The 15,330-nt window shown below is 34.0% G+C and overlaps 1 protein-coding gene across 10 annotated transcripts in view; it reads right to left on the bottom strand.

The window, feature by feature from the left end:
- Positions 1 to 15,330, bottom strand: part of Cdk19 (cyclin dependent kinase 19) — a 163,820-nt gene that overhangs the window by 124,851 nt on the left and 23,639 nt on the right. For 2 of the 10 annotated variants that reach the window (XM_071613127.1, XM_071613126.1), the window contains exon 2: positions 6,220 to 6,281. The exons of 6 other annotated variants lie outside the window; for them this stretch is intronic. The gene's annotated coding sequence lies outside the window, so the exon portion shown is untranslated. Of the gene's footprint in view, positions 1 to 1,359; positions 1,981 to 4,257; positions 4,316 to 6,219; positions 6,282 to 15,330 lie in introns of those variants that run through there. 2 more of the 10 variants (XM_071613128.1, XM_071613129.1) reach the window with 2 other exon arrangements.

Genomic DNA, 15,330 nt, shown 5'->3' with positions numbered 1-15,330 from the left:
TCAAATATTAACTAGTTTAATCCCTACAACATGTTATAAAGAAAGTACAGAGACAGACACTGAAAGCTGAGATGGTAAGTGATTCACTCTAGATGACAAAGCTAGTGAAGTAGCAGATATCACAAAGCTTGTGAAATGGCAGATAAAAGTTTTTACAGGTTAGTAATCTGGCTTCAAAGTCTGCACTTTAATCACTACAGCCATTAGTTTCATTTCTTCACATTCCTCTTCTGAGAAAATGAAATGGAGAACAGTATGTGTTAAGGCTCAGAAGCAAAAGAACATTATACATCTTAAATTCAGAAAGGATGATTCAAAGCAGGGAAAAGCAAGTTAAAGGTGAAGAAGAAACAAGCAGAGCTAGAAGGAGAACAGGTAATTCAAATTAAGAAAATTGGACAGACATCCTGAGAAACAAAGGTAAGAATTTGAAGCAATCTGTGTTTTTGTGAAAACACAAAGGGGTGGAGATGGCACAGAAACTAGTTAAGAGGTCTTTGAAGTAATTTAAGTATACAGTCACCACAGTCTATATTAGGATGGTTGGAAGAAGAAAAAGAGGGTAAGTCTGAAAGATAATTAGGAAACAGTGTCAAAAGACCATGTGGTGAAAAACGAAAAAAAGCAAGAATAATTCCCAGTCTCTAGCAAAGGGAACGGGTGACAGTGATACCCTTCACTGAGTTATAAAGAACACTCTGGGGAAGTTTAGACAAGATGAAGTTGAGAGGACTATGGAAATAGAGGTGTCTAAAAGGCATGTAGACAAACCTAAAGAGATGCGAAATTAAAAGTTATGAAACAGGAGGGAGGACAGAACCCTAAAGAATATCACTGAAAAAAAACATGATTCCACAGTATTTAAAATGTATATTACATAATTTGGTACTTAATATTGCTAAGTGGTTTCTAGTCATTTTACGTTACTCTTGTCTTCTCAACTAAACACTAAGTTCACTAAAAACAACGTTTCCTATAAGCAATTGCAGCTCCATAGCTTTTAGCATATTAATGGGTATTTTCAGAGTAGTCAGGCAACTGAAACTTGGGGAAAAAAACAAAATATACCTGGTTTTAGGAAAATCCTTTACTTAGGATTCCCTTAATCTTCCATTTTTCCCTCAGGGTTTGTTCCCTCAGTTACTACTAACAAATCCAGGACAAAAATGAGCTTGCAGATTGGTAATTTGGAAGTTATATAATGGTACAGTAATCTACTGTCTCCTAAGCAAATCAAGAATAACTTTAAGAGAAAAGCAGAAGAGAGGTATCTTTGTTCAAAATAAGAGATTAATTTTTTTTACCGCATTTTACTACTACAGTAGAAATTTTTAAACTGTTAATCACAAAAGTACTTACTGTTTTTGTCCCTCAGTCTTCTCCACACTGATTGATCTGATCTCCCCGATTTCTCTTCTTTATTCTTCCCATTCATCAGACCAGTTCAAGCTTTCAGATATTTTGTGAACACCTGAGGCTAAGTCAAACCTCTCTTCTTTGCATTCACCAAGCACACCTCCGCACTATACACACAGCATCTTATACCACTTTTTTTTTTTCTTTTTTCCTTTTTTTGAGTACCAGGGATTAAACTCAGGGGCACTGGACCACTGAGCCACATCCCCAGCCCTATTATGTATTTTAGTTAGAGACAGGGTCTCACTGAGTTGCTTACTGTCTCACCATTGCTAAGGCTGGCTTTGAAGTTGCAATCCTCCTGCCTCAGTCTCCCAAGCCTCTGGGATTATAGGTGTGAGCCACCACACACCTTATACCACTTTCTATGGTAACTTTTTCACAAATATAAAGAGCCTACATGACTGATGAGCTTCTTACACTCTTATCAGTTTTTATATCTGTAAGTTGGGAAGAATAATACGTACACTGCAAAAAATGTTTTGAAGCTCAATGAGGTCACATATGTCAAATGCCTAGCAGTGTCCAACACCTACTACAGCCTCAATAAATATACATCAAAATTTTAAACTCTTTTTGAGAGACTATATATGAAGTCCACAAATAAGACATTACAATTAGAGTGCTTAGAATGGGTTGCAGGACTGAGTTTTTGGCATATAGATATAAACACACACACACACACACAAACACATCAGCAAAAATGGAACACAGTATTTGAAATTAATATTTCTTACATGAATAATAAATTACCAGAGAGGTGGTATCATTTTTATGTGTATCTTTGCAGCTAACAACCAAGCACTAGATGAACTAATATAACTGGCCATCTACCTTTTCTAGTAAGATGGAGGCTGACAATTAAGAGTCCAGAATTATTAAGTAGTTATTTGTACTACAGTGCATACTGCCACTACAAAGGTTACAATAACATTGAAGTATAATCTACTCTTGTGAAAGATTACACTTCAATGTTATTGAAACCTTTGTAGTTACTTAGCCGAATAATACACATATTACACACAAGGTATTATATTGAAAACTGCCTAAATCCCATCACTTAAGATACTTTTAAACAAAAATTTAATTCTATCTTCTCATGGAAGATAAGGTGATGGTAAGGAAAAGAAGGGCAGAAGATGCAGTCCGATAATCTGATATGAGCAGTACTTTGTTGTTGTTTTTTTTATATACTACTGAATAGAATAATCTGTGGGAATTTAAAACAAAATACCGTTTACATTATATACAAAGAACAAAACTTAGCTATAAAGTCTACAAAATATGTATAAGATACATATAATATTATAAAACTCTTTATCAAAAAAGATCTAAATGGACTGGGCGCACACTTATAATCACAGTGGTTTGGGAGGCTGAGGCAGGAGAACTGCAAGTTCAAAGTTAGCCTCAGCAATTTAGCGAGGCCCTAAGCAACTCAATGAAACTCTGTCTTTAGATATCACTTCTTCCTAACTTGATACATAGCTTCAACACAATCCCAATTCAAATCCCAGCCAGTTATTTTGTGGACATTGACAAAGTGAGTCTAACACTAATACAGAACACCAAGACTCAAAATATTAAGAAGAAAAACAATTTTTTTTAGGAAGACCGGCATTATTCTATAAAAATGTATTATAAGGCTACAGTAATGATAAAATGGCATTGGTAGAACAAAAGATAGATCGATGGAACAGAAACAGCCCAGAAATACAGAAATACATGAATATAGTTTGTCACTACTAAAGAAACAAAGGACAGCAATGGAGAAAGGACAGTCTTTTTCAGCAAATGGTGCTGGAACAGCTAGACATATACATGCAAAAAAATGAATTTAGGAGCTGGGGGTATAGCTCTGTCATAGAACACTTGCCTAGCACGCAGGAAGCCTGGGTTCCATCCCCAGGACTGCAAAAAAATAAACAAATTTAGACAAAGACCTTACAGCCTCCATAAAAATAAATTTAAAATGGATTTTAACTTAACTACAAAATGCAAACTATAAAACTCTAGAAGATAACATAAGAAAAAAATCTACTTTGGTTTAGCAATTAATGATTTTTAGATGAAACATAAAATTAATTTTTTTAACTTGGCAAGTTAGACTTGACTAAAACTAACTCTATGAAAAACACTTGTAAGAAAATAAAAAGACAAGCCACAGACTATGAAAAAATAGTTACAAAACAAATATCTGACAAAAAAAAAATTGGTATTCAAAATATACCAAAAAGAACTTAATAACAGACAACCCGATTCAAAAAGGAGCAAAAGTCAGTGCGGTGGTGGTGGCGGCGGCTCATAATCGCAGCAACTCCAGAGGCTGAGGCAGAAGGATCACAAGTTCAAGGCCACCCTTGGCAATTCAATTAGACCCTATTCTCGAAATAAAAAGTAAAAAGGGTTGGGGATATAGCTCAGTGATAGAGTGCCCCTGGTGTTCAATCCCCAGAACTGAAATATATATATGAGTGTGTATATACACACACACATATACATACATATATTTACAGACATATATATGTGTGTATATATACACATTTGAGCAAAAGAACTGGACACCTCACTAAAGAAGATATGCAGAAGAAAAAATAAGCATATAAAAATATGTTCAACATTGTCATTAGAGGGTTACAAATAAAAACAATAGTGAGGGTTGAGTGTGTAACTCAGTGGTAGAGCACATGTTTAGCATGCATAACACCCTGGATTGATCCCCAGCACCAAAATGAAAGAGACAACTGTCACTATACATTTATTAGAATAGCTAAAATTCAAAACACTGACATTCACTCATTGTTCATTCATTGATATTTGTAATGCAAAATGCATAGTCACTTTGTAAGACAGTTCCAATACAGTCCCAACTATATGATATTCTAGAGCAGGCAAAACTCTGGAGAAAGAAAAAGATTAGAGATTGTCAGGGGTTTGGAAGGAGCGAACCAGAAAACAAAACAAAACAAAACAAAACAAAACAAAAAAAAAAAAAAAAAAAAAAAAATATATATATATATATATATATATATATAACGAGAGAGAACACAGGAGTGAACTGTTTTATATGATATTATAATACTGAGTACATGTCCTTATACATTGTCAAAAAACCACTAAATACACAATGCAAAGATTAAGTAAACTCTAATGTAAACTATGGACTTTGGTTAAAAATGTAATAATACTGGCTCATCAGTTGTAACAAATGTTATCACATTAAAGCAAGAAGTTAATAATAAGGAAAAGAGAGGGAGAGTTAGTAGAAGAGAGTGGAAACTCTGTACTTTCTACTCAATTTTTCTGTAAATCTGAAACTGCTCTAAAAACTAAAATCAAGTAATTCTTAACATACTTTTATAATCATCCATTTAATCCCATCTTTCTCAAAGACATTGAAGAGGGGTAGAAGACTGAATGGAGAGTCTTGATCTGGATAATCTATTGAAATTCTCAACTGATAATAAAGTACACCAGAGTCACATTATCTAAATAAATATGAGTGTGCATAATTAATACTGGTGAAAACAGCCAACTAGCCTGGCAATGAAGTACAAAACAGTATTGAAGAAATTCCTTCCAATGCACTACTGGTAAATTTAACATGGCCACTGAAAAGAGTAAAAGGCAAGGTTTTAGGAGGTAAAACTGTAGGTAACCCCAATAAACAACATGAAACTCATCTATCTCCTCTAGTTAAGAAATGTAGGGGCCTCCCTGGATAGGAGGAAGTGAAATAGTAAAACTCTGCAAAACAAAGTGATCCTGTATTGGGCAGACAGCAGAGATTATAAATATGTACTATCCAACTTCACATAATAAGGAGTATATCCTCAATATAAGGTATAATATCAAGTCATTTACTTGATAATCTAAACAAATATAACTTCTAGAAGACATAAGAAAAAAATTCCTCCAATTCTCATGCAGAATCAAAAAACCAGTCATGCCTAGGAGTACATTATGTTAACTGCTATAGATCTTTAAAAAAAATAGTTCTATTCAATTATCAACTAATAAAAGCTCATAAATGATTGTATAAATTCACAAAAAGTAACATCTATAATATATGGCATATACATAGCAAAATGGCTTTTTTCCTTTAATCAAAGAAGATTACCAGGAAAGGTATATCAGAATTTCTGATCTCTAGTCATATTATTTTCTTAAAAAGTAACTCATTAAGAAGATCTCTATAAAAACACATTTTACAAGTGTGTGGGATGTGTTTGTCTCTCTACTGAAACAAGAACTAACTTGAGAGAAGAGCATATTAACAAGTTCAGAAGAGAGGTAATTAGCATATTGGAAACTAACATTCTGGCACATGAAACCTACAGCAAGAATGTCTATCCTCCAGTCATGAGTCACGGATTAGGCTGCCTCTCTATTTATTGTGAAGCAATCTTTCAGTAAAAGGAGCAGCAAGAAAGAATACAACATATGAATAATGACTTGGACAAGTTCCCAGGAAGAAATCACAGTGAAGCCAAGTCTGAAAAAAATTACACAATGCATATTGTACATTATACTAATGCCCTCTCTTCTTATTCACTCCTACTCTTTGTTAATGGCAAAGAAAGTGAATTTAGAGTCTTTAATTCTACCTAAAGTTTTCCATTTTTACAGACTGTAATAATAATGAACAAAAATTGTACAGTTATTTGCTGGGTTTTAAATTTGGTAAATCATTTAATGCAGCATTATAAATTATTTTGTGATGATACTCACAAAAAGCTCTCACCTGTCATAAGCCCACCCCAGCACACACACACAATAACAGAAGGCAACACTCTGATTTACCTTCTTCTGAAAAGTCTGCTACCTCCAACGCTTGAAGTCCAAACACGAAGCCCTCCTGGAATCTATGAACACAGCAGAGGCAAAAGGCAGAGAAGTTTATGTAGATTTAAAGTTACACTGCCCAAAATATAAAATGCCAAATGCCTATCATAAGTCTACATATCTGCCAAGGAAATCAGATTATAGATTTGACAGTAAGTAAATCAACAATGTATTGCTAACATGCAGTTCATTGTATATTATGCCGCTAGTTATACAAAAAGAACAAATAAGTTGAGCCTTAATTAATTTATATTCTTACCAAAAGAAATGATTTATTCTATTAGAAAAATTAAAAGAGCAATAAAGTATGAATTCATATATGCTGAAAGTAACAATCCAATTTTTTTTAATTACTTGAGAACCAATACACATGTGAGGAATATGAATGAAATAAAGTAGAAGAATATACTTCACAAAAGGGAATATGGAAGGCTCTACAGCTCAAGATAAATCTCTTTTTAGAACCACAAATTATTGGGAATATTGGAGAGAAACAATTAAAAATATACCTAGAAGTAAACAAATATAGAGGCGTAAAGGTAGAACCGTAGCTATACCAATGGCAAGATGTAATTCTGACAATAATTTTGAAATAAGCAAAGCTGGGGATGTGTTTCAGTGGCAGAGAGCTTGCATAGTATGCACAGACCCTGAGATTGATCCCTAGCATTACAGAGAAACAGGAAGAGGAAGAGGAAGACAAAGAAGAAGAAAAAAAAATGGGTAAGGTAATACACATTCTATGCAGTACAGGGAAAAATATACCTCTTTCCAATATTATAAAATAAAAATAAGCATGAATTTGAAAAGCTTTTCAGATAACATTCCTATCAAATATTAAGGATTTAATCAGGTAAAACATTAAAAGCTCAGATTTTATTTTATTCTTTTCTGGTGACAGGGCTAAAAGACTCCAAAATACAGCTGGTCTATAAATTTTATTATGTGTTAAATTTAAAAGATGAGGACATATTATCTTTATGTAATATTAAGAATTCTTTAAAAGTATCATCAAATATTAGGAAAGAAGCAACAAAGCATTGTCTTAAAATATGATGATATGTAAAAGGAAGAAACAAAGTATAATAAAACACTGACCCTGAAGTCAGATGACTTGATTTTAAGTTCCAGCTGGCTCATTATTTGCTTTGTGACATCAGGCATTTAATTTCTTAGTATAAGAGTTATTTGGGGGTGGGGTTTTGGCTCAGAGATAGAGCGCTCGCCTAGCATGCATGAGGCACTGGGTTCGATCCTCAGCACCACATAAAAATAAAATAAATATTCTGTGTCCACCTATAACTAAAAAATAAATTATTAAAAATAAAGAGTTGTTCAATGAGGACTCTTTCTCTCAGATCTACACTGAATATCAAATGAAATAAGGTATTTAAAATATATAATCAAAATTTATATATTATATAATCACAAAATTACATATTATGTAAAAAATTTGACTTATAGTAGCAACGTAATTCAAGTTATGAACTAAGAACCTACAGGAATATAGTGTCTAGCCAAGAAACTTAGGAAGCTATGTTAAGAGGCTCAAAGAAGCAAAGCAAAAGACTAAACTGGTCAGAAGAGACTAGATCAGTTGTCAAGGCTAAATGGCAATCAAAAGGGCACAGTCCCCAAGTGATATTTATATTATTAATTTGGCAAATTGATCAGCACTACCTGCCTCAGATACTATCTTAATTCTCACAACCTTCTAGACTGCATCATCCTCTAAAGCAGTGCTAGTGATATTCTAAGTGCTTATGACATACTGTGTTTGAAGCAAAGTAACTACTTGAATACCTCATATGTTTCTAAAAACCAAAGACAGAAAAATCCCATTCAAGAAACAATAGCAGCAAAGGCTTATAAGGATGTATGATGCACCAGGCATAGTTCTAAGACTTCCACAATTTTAAATCATTTGGTCTTTGCAAACCTGATTAATACTATTATAATCCTCACTTTACAGATGAAGAAATGAGACACAAGGAATTGGCCTAAAATAGGCAGTCAGAAGTAACAATTCAGACCACTTCAGAGCCATGCTTAGTCACCCATATCATCCAGTTTATGGAATGCAAATCACACAAACCAGGCATCTATCTATAAGGAAGCCAAACAATTACAAATGTTCTTAAATTTTAATAATGCTATATTATTCTTCGGCATTTGCAACATTCTATTGGAATGACCGTTGTACAATATGTATAACAAAATGGGAAGTACTGGGCTGGTACAACATTTGCCTGAGTTCCTGCGATCAATCCCGAGCACCACGAAAGGAAAAAAAAAAGGAAGGGAGAGAATACTTATGATATAAAACTAAAAGAAAAAAATGACATATTTTTAACTAAAAGAAGGCCTAAAAAATTAAAGAACATATATCCAAATAATGCTTAAATAATATTGGTGTTAAGAGTAATAAGATTTGAGTCAGGTGTGGAGCTGCATGCCTATAATCCCACCAACTCCAGAGGATGAAGCAGGAAGATTACATATTCGAGGCCAGCCTCCACAACTTGTGAGAACCTGTCTCAAAATAAAAAATAAAAATGGCTGAAGATGTCACTCAATGGTAGAGTACCCCAGATCCAAACCCCTGAACACCCATTATGATGGCTGCTACTCCAAAAAAAGAAAGGTCAGAGGATGTAGCTCAATGGTAAAGCACTGCCTACTAGCATGCACAAGGCTCTGGGTTTGAGCCCCAGAACCTAAGAAAGTAGAAAGGAAGGAAATAGCTAAAACAGAGAGAAATTGAAACCCTGTATATGATTGGTGGGAATGTAAAATGATGCAGTTGCTTTGGAAAACAGTATCAGAAGTTCCTCAAAAAATTAAACACAGCCAGCTATAGTGGCACATGTCTATAGTCCCAGCTACTTGGGAAACTGAGGTAGGAGGATCCCTTGAGTTCACCAGTTTGAGATCTGCCTGAGCGAAAGAGCAAGATCTTATCAAAATCAATCAATAAACAAACAAACTACCATATGATTCAGTATTTCTACTTCTGGATACCCATAATTACAAGAATTGAAAGCAAGAACTGAGAGAGATACTTGGATACATCTACGTTTGTGCAACATTATTCATAATGACAGAAAGGCAGAAGCAATCCAAGTGTCCATTAATGGATGAATGGATAAACAAAATGTAGTCTATAAATACAATAGAATATCATTCACCCATAAAATGGAAGGAAATTTTTAACACATGCTACAACAACCTTAAAGGCATTATGGTAGGTGAAATAAGCCAGGACAAATACTATAAATTCCAATTACATGAGGTTCCTAGAGTAGTCAAATTCATAAATACAAAGTAAAATGGTGATTGCTGGGGGTTAGAGAAAGAGGAAAAATAGAGATTTATTCTTTAATAGGTACAGTTTCAGATTTGCAAGATGAAAAGAGTCCTATGGATGAATGGTGGTAATGGTAGCACAACAGTACGAATTACTTAACAGCCACTGAACTGTACACTTAATAATGATGAAGGTTAATTTTTTGTATTTTATCACAATTTGTTTAAAGTTATTTGTATGGCCGAGGGTTTTAGCTCAGTAGTAGTGATTGCCTGGCATGCGTGAGGCGCTGGGTTCAATTCTCAGCACTGCATACAAATAAATAAATAAAGGTCCAACAACAACTAAAAAAAAAATTTTTTAAGTAATATGTACAAACTATAGAATACTTAAAAAGGGAACTATAAAGAAGAAAAATAAAATTGGTATTTCATCTCCCAGAAAAACTATTGTAAATCCTTCTTTAATGATTTTTGTCACATAGGAATTAATTTTAAAAAGTGATTAAAAAAACCTCCTATCTGTGCCATTCTTAAAAATGTTAATACTCTTTAGTACCAAAATATTTAATTTTACTAAAAGTTTAACTAGAAATATTTTTTAACTCAATCTTTAAAGTAATCAAAGAATTATTTTTGCTCCATGAACTTAAAACAGTAATAGTTATCAAAATAACAAATTCAATCTTCTAGGTTCCTCAGTAGATTAGCTTCTCTACTGAAAGTTACCAGAATTAATTCAACCAAACTACACTTTCTAGGAGATCACATATATTATTATATTGTAGGCATGTACAAAATACATAACAATGAATCCATGTGTAATTATAGTGTACCAATAAAAATATGGAAAAAATTAAAAGAGAAAAAGAGAGAGATTACATGTACTACTACTTAGGTGTTGTACTAAATCAGTCACCCTACCTCCATTCTCTATCTTTTTATAGTAAGTACTACTAGCTACTGAGTATCTTTCTCCCCTTCTTTCCTAGGAACAGACTCTGATTTTATTATGGGCAGCATGCTTTCCAATTTTCCACGCTGACAGGCCTGCCAATGAAATGGAAGTGGAAGTCACTGGATGGGTCTTCCAGGAAAGCTGCTTACAGAAGGCTGATACTGGGAGCATGCTTGTAACTTGAACATGGTGGATGGCACCTCAGAGTCATTTGGGGCTAGAAGGTAATAGATGTTATGCCAAAGGACAATGAAGTAGATAGAAGGGACTAAGGTCTTTGATCATACTAGAATCATCATACCAAACCTGAATGTCAATGTGAGAATACACCTGTTTTGTTGATACTACCTGTTTGCATTCTAGGTAAACCTAAAACTAATACAGCCACCTTTATGTTTCTACCAGTAGTGATATTTCTCAAATGAAAATCAAGATTGTCAAAATACTTATCTTGGCACACAGGCCCTTTCATGGTATCTTTTGCTTCTCCTTATTTCTATAGCCTTACCTTCATAAAGAACAGCACTAGTATGTTTCTCATACCACATGCCTTTGAACAAAGTATGCACACTTCTTGAAATGACCTTCCCCTGAATCTTTCTCCATGAATCTTCCAAGTCCCAGATTCTCCAAAAGCTTTCCTGCTGCACCCACCACAAATGCAGGTACAAATAATATATCAATGCACCAAATGTGAATAAATCTTCCTTTATGTTTACCTTTCCTATCAAGGTACCATAGTGCTTTTCAACAATAATTTAATTTTGGTTTTATTAGCTGCCTTTGTCATTGAAGTGAAAGACTCTGAGGATAGAGGTCATCTATAATTCCTTGGTTTTCCATAGTCCTTAGTACAAGGCCTAGAGCACATAGAAAAGCTCAATAAATGGTACATAAATGAAGTTCAAAGAAGCAGTCATTCTTAAGAACTTCAGGAATCTCATATTTGGGCTAGTGGTATGTCTCAGTGGTACAGCATGTACTTAGTGTGGTTAAGGCCCTGAGTTCAAACCACAACACATGTGTGCACATGTACACATACACATACATACATACACACACACACACACACCCTCCTCATATTCTCAAGCACTTAAAAATATACTGCCCCTTTCATTTCAGTTCACAAAAATTCTAATATCAAGGAATATGTCAGAAAATATCAAGATTTCAAGCCAGTTGGTAATAATTTACTTATCTATAAAATACAATTTTCTGGGCTGGGGTTGTAGCTCAGTGGTGGAGCGCTTGCCTAGCATGTGTGAGGCACTGGGTTCAATCCTCAGCACCACATAAAAAATAAATAAAGGCCCATCAACAACTAATAAAATATTTTTAAAAAAATAAAGTTATTGTGTCCATCTACAACTAAAAAATTTAATAAAGAAATAATAAAATACAATTTTCTTCCAAAATAAAGTTTCCTAAGTGGGATAAATACATCTATTTGGTATAATTCCTGTGGTATTCAAGAGAGCAAAGCAGAGAAAATTTTATCTTTCTTCAAAACATACTTACAACAAATATTTATTGATGATCAACTATGTGTAAGGATTTTGACAATTTTGATCTGTACTTTAGAAAGATTACTAACAGCAAAAAGGTGGGTATATTTGCTAGACTTAGATTCACTTAAAATACAAAACAGGTGGTCTCAACAGGTGGTATGCTGCCTGTAGGATCACAGGCACTGAACTTGACAATTAACATAAAGAAAATGAGTTCTTTGAAAGAGGAAACCCCCAAGGTACGGTAAGTGCACAGGAGAGTATCTATCTCATCTTTGAGAGATGAGAAAGCTTAGAAAGGGATGGTATTCTAAAATTTTTTTAAAAAGAAAAAATAAACTTTCAAGATTTTAATTTTCTATTTTTTATGCCCTCAAGTCTGTTTTTAAAGATAGGAGTCAAATGTTTTGGTGCTAATATAGTAATGTTTCTTTATATACATTATCTTGATTAATCCTCAAAATGTCCTGTGAGACACAGTTCTTGTTACCTCATTTTTAAGAAATACATTATTTGTTAAGACAGGTTCGGAGCTCAGAAATATCTTCCTCTAAAAACTGCTGTCAATTAACACGTTAGTTCTTAAATTCTAGGTATAAACATAAAATACCAAGAAGAGGTTATCAATTACAAACTCATCACTTAACTTCCATATGCCTCATCACTCTGGCATATTTTGACCATGAACAAAACAGGCACCTTTCAAATGAGGGGGAAATTTAACTTTCAGGAGCACAACTGATAGAACTGTAATTTAAGCTTCCTGGAATAAATTTTAAAGCACAAATAAAAACCTGCAGCAAAACTTTTGGATATAACTTTCTCATGATTCCCTCCAATATAAGTAAAAGAAGCAAGGTAGTGAACACTGTCTCTCCTAAACTCTGTGCCAAGACTGCATTAGCATGAAAATAAGAAAAAGAAAGTTTTGCAAAGTCAATTCTATATAGTTTTGTTCCCAGTGGCAAGAAACACAGCAGAACTTGGTGAAAGTAAGATCCTACTCAACTCTTCATTCAATTCTTAATTAAAAGTCAAAGAACCTCTACCAAAATTTGTCCAAGTGGCTCCCTCACCCCACTCTAATCCCAATTTCTCAGAATAAAAACTTTAAGCTCCCAACCTGAATTTTGTGAAGTAAACAAGCTAATGTTACACACCAGAACAGAAGCAACTTCCCAAACGAACCCAGCTATCTTTAACAAGGTAAAATATAATAATAAAGCGAAAAGGGCATGATACAATAACTCTTATCTATGAAAACAGAATTGAATTCTTATTACCCTCCCCTTCTAAACAGGCCTGGAAACACTGAAAAACAAAAATAGGAACAAAAGGATAGTCTTTGCAAACTGGAATTACACTGTTGGCAAATACTGCCACAATTTGAATTCAGCCTCTGGAAGGTCCACTCAAATACCATCCTGGCCACTTGTCTGTCCAACTCATCCAAGTGGTCACTGAAACCTACCTCCTAAATATCCCTTGAAATTTCCCCGAGCCCTTCCCTATTACTCACAGCTGCCACTAAAGAACACATTTCATTATTTCTCACTGGACCTCTCTAACAAGCCTCCTGCTTCCACTCTCATCCCCTTTTGGTCCTCTCCATCATCCATACAGTTGCAAAACCGTTCATGAAATTCCCCCTCTATGAAACTATACAGCAAACTGTTAGGCAACTGTTATCTAAAGTAAATGGGATTATAAGGGCCTTTTACTGCCTATATTTTACTTTTCTGCATTTTACAATCAGAAAATACTGTTTCCATTTTGGGAACTGTTAGAATCTACTTCACTTGGAATCTATTACTCTCCTTCTCCCAGTTTAAAGGCCAAATTCTTTAGCCTAGCCCACATGATCCCAAAAAGCATTTCCAATCTCTATCACGGGTACTCAAGACATTCTAAATTACTTGCTGTTGTATTTCTTGCTAATTTTATATGTTTTGCCTCCTCTGCATACAGAACAAAGATGTAATAAGAATCTTGAATCAGTTTCTTAATAAGCTATTTATTTCCCACTAACAGTTATCATAAATCACTAATCTAAGAAGAAAGTCATTTGTCTCATCTTGCAGCACACTACTAAATCCTACAATTACACCAACACACTAAATTCTTTCAGGATAAATGATATTTTTTAAAAGATAAAGTAAGAAGGCACAGTGCATAGTAGAAAATCTGGGTAGGGGCAGGAATAGGAGAAAAAAAAGAAAGCAAGGACCCTCCTTAAATCTGCAGCACAACTTTGCACAAAGTGGAATGGCTATATTTGAAATGCTATAACTTTTCATAACAAATAAACCAAACCAACTATAAATTTGAAAATAATACAAATGTCTTCTACCCCCCCCACACACACACTTCTTCAACTTATTTTACAAAATTGGCCACTTTTTAAAGTACCTAATTAGCTTTACCTAACTTTGGTTTCTGCAACTTCAAATGAAAACTTTAGAGGACTGTATGTAACTTAACAAGATCTCTTGATTGTAAATTACTCATAATTCTCTATTTCAAGTCATATAAACACAGAAACAAATCCCAGGTTTTTAAAATACAAACCAAACATATAAAAAAAATTCCTTACATAATTGTGTGCGTGAAATTAAATCTGCAAATCACTTTCGTCAATAAGATTTCTATCTAGGGCTGGGGCTGTAGCTCAATGGCACAGCGCTGGTGGCGCAATGTGAGGCACTGGGTTCGATCCTCAGCACCACATAAAAATAAATATATTTTTTTAAAAAAATATTTCTATCTAAAGAAATGATCAAGGAAAGGATAGGGAAAGGTGGACAGGAATAGAAACAGTTCAATAGGTTAACTGTTAAAGAACAAATCTAAGGATTGTCATGCTTTTTGTCCATTATACAATGTTAGTCTATGAAAAAAAAAATTCTCTCTTAGCTGTAATAATGGTATTATGGTTATACAGAAGAATATGATTATTTTTAGGAGATACATGCTAAGACATGAAAGGGATAGTGCCGTGATGATTGCAACTTATTTTTCAATGGTTGAGAAAAAATATATATGTATATACAAACACATTTACAGAGAAAGCAAATATAGCAACTTGCTGTTTAATCTGTAACAGGGATAGCAAACTGCATCCTGTGTCAAATCCAGAGGCCATCTATTTTTGCAAATAAAGTTTTATTGGAACACAGCCATTCCTATTTATATACCTATTGACTTTGGCTGTTTTCTCACTGCAGCATAATTCAGTAACTGTAACAGAGATAATATGGCCTCCAAAACCTAAAATATTTACTGGCTCTTTGCAGAAAT

This window comes from Marmota flaviventris, chromosome 6 (genome assembly GCF_047511675.1).
Source record: "Marmota flaviventris isolate mMarFla1 chromosome 6, mMarFla1.hap1, whole genome shotgun sequence".
Lineage (NCBI taxonomy): Eukaryota > Metazoa > Chordata > Mammalia > Rodentia > Sciuridae > Marmota > Marmota flaviventris.
This window is presented reverse-complemented; position numbering and strand designations above follow the sequence as displayed.